The sequence below is a fragment of a genome, unplaced genomic scaffold (assembly GCF_019419815.1).
Source record: "Pyrus x bretschneideri cultivar Hongxiangsu unplaced genomic scaffold, Pyrus_bretschneideri_v1 Contig5, whole genome shotgun sequence".
NCBI classification, from domain to species: domain Eukaryota; kingdom Viridiplantae; phylum Streptophyta; class Magnoliopsida; order Rosales; family Rosaceae; genus Pyrus; species Pyrus x bretschneideri.
The window spans coordinates 6,857,475-6,859,538 of record NW_025999787.1 but is presented as its reverse complement, the minus strand read 5'-3'; the positions used below and the strand labels follow the sequence as shown (position 1 = coordinate 6,859,538).

Here is a 2,064-nt window from a genome sequence, read left to right as displayed (position 1 = left end):
GAGCGAGATAGAGAAATTTAAGGAGCCGAAGGCTAATGGTAGAATATGGGACACACACACACGTGAAAGACAAGAAGAAAAACAAGAAGTCCATCACATAGCAAAAGCTGATGGATAATGGATGGGTACCAATTTCTTGCAAGGATATACACAGAAATGACAAGGACAGATTTAACAGAAGATAGAAGCCCCAAAAATCACAGTAATGAGCTTCATATTCATTTCATTCCAGGGGTTCCAACACACAGAGTGCTTGTGATAGAATTTTTTTAGATAGACATTTTCCGGCATGACTATAATATCGTCAAGTAATATTAACAATCACGTCATTCATTTATATAATAATACATGAATTAGTAACAATATTGAAATGCGACCCCCACACTAAAAAAGTTCTCCTGCATTTCAGTGTCGTGCACTATTTGCTATTTTGTGTGGAGGAAGCCAGGCCACTACTAGCTAATCCGTAAACCCTACACCCTAACATGAGAAAAATCCACTGTTCATAACTGAAATTTTGTTTTCGTTTGCAGTATTTACATTTATTTATATACACTAAAATCCGAACTCGAGTAGTACTGTTCTACGGTAGTGTGCGGATCAAAATACCCCTCAATTTGTTTGTTAAGCCACTTTTTAGCCATCTCTTTTACAGTAACTTTCTCGCCCTACGAGACCACGCGTTTCTCCTCTCCGGTTTCGATTTTTTGGGTGCTTCGGTGCTCCTTCCTTTTTTCTTTACTGTTGTCGCTATTCTAACCCTAATTTTTCTCCCCCTTTCTGATCTCATCTCTCTCCCCTCGTGCCGATCAGTCAAACTGTAAAAATTTTGTCTGTGTGCCTGATCTCATCTCTCTCCGCTCGCGCCGATCTGTTGAACTGTAAAAATTTCGTCCATGTGCCGTCGTTGTCACTGCTTGCTATAAAAAATAATTTGGTTTGCTGACGCGGGATTGCCAGATCTGTAACCTTTTTGTGAGTTTTGTAATTTTCTTACTGGCTTCAGTTCCTTTTTTTTGGTTTGTTCTGTATATTTTGCATCCTCTGCTTGCTTTTATTGGTTTTCACTTTTTGTCTCAAATTGCTCTTTCATTGTTTTGGGTTTTGTGGTTTTGCATTCCGTGGTGGGGATCGTAACTTTCCATGAATCAAGGGGAAGATCTTGAGAGAGAAAGTAGAAAGAGAGGAGGGGGGGGGGGAGAAAGATGTCGAATTGAGTGGGAATACCATGACGCTCAAAGATTTCCATGGCGGGTCGATTCCCTCTGATCTCCCTCTTCCTTCTGCTCCTGGGGTGTAAGTCCTGTTTACCCTTTTCCCTGATTTTTATAAATTTTGTTTTATGGGAAATTATGGAATTGAAAAAGCCTTTTGCTTTTGATTCATATCTGTAAATCTCCGATTTTTAGATCCGGGTTTTGTAATTGCTTTGATCTTCGTGCCCTACAGCGATGGATTGAAATGCCTTCAGTCGTTGTCTATTAAAAATTGTGTCTCCATTTCTTATTTGGATTTTGCTTTTCAGTTTTGGTTGATTCAGTTCGCGTTAGGGTTTATGAGGTGGAGATCTCGCGGAATGGCGCAGTAGGATTTGACCAGTTGGTTCACTGGTATGGTTTTTAGCTGAATGGCGCTGTAGAATTGTTAGAATTTTGTGATTTAAAAAAAAAGAAAATTTTTTTTGGAGTTTTTGCTCTGTTTGGTTGCCCGGAAAATCCATGACAATGGAGGGAGAAAATTCATGGAGTTGTGCATTATATGAATGTTTTTATTTTTATTTTGCCCATTTAAATTTAAATTTAGTTGAATTTACTTTATGAGGGGATCTGAAGCTATGGGTGATGTACAATTGCAGACAAAGCACTGATTTTGCTGGTGATTTCTTTGTTTGCACTTACTTAATAAAGGTAAAACTTGGCGCAGAGTAATTGGGAAGCCGATAAGATGTAAGGTCATCTCCAACCGATGGCTGGTTAGAGGGTTTGTTTTAGTCCTCTGGTCCTTCCAGATTCTTCAAGATATTAATATTTTAATGAACAATACAGAGTTATATTTGTCTCTGTC

General features: G+C 38.7%; 1 long non-coding RNA gene across 2 annotated transcripts; it reads left to right on the top strand.

Annotated features, from left to right (window-relative positions):
- Positions 1-445: 445 nt before the first annotated feature.
- LOC103933439 lies at positions 446-1,817 on the top strand. 2 transcript variants are annotated; one of them, XR_007252695.1, is made up of 3 exons: positions 493-975; positions 1,154-1,296; positions 1,526-1,817. It is a non-coding gene; the product is annotated as an uncharacterized LOC103933439 (long non-coding RNA). The 2 variants fall into 2 exon arrangements; XR_665121.3 differs by having other exon boundaries at positions 446-1,296.
- Positions 1,818-2,064: the final 247 nt, after the last annotated feature.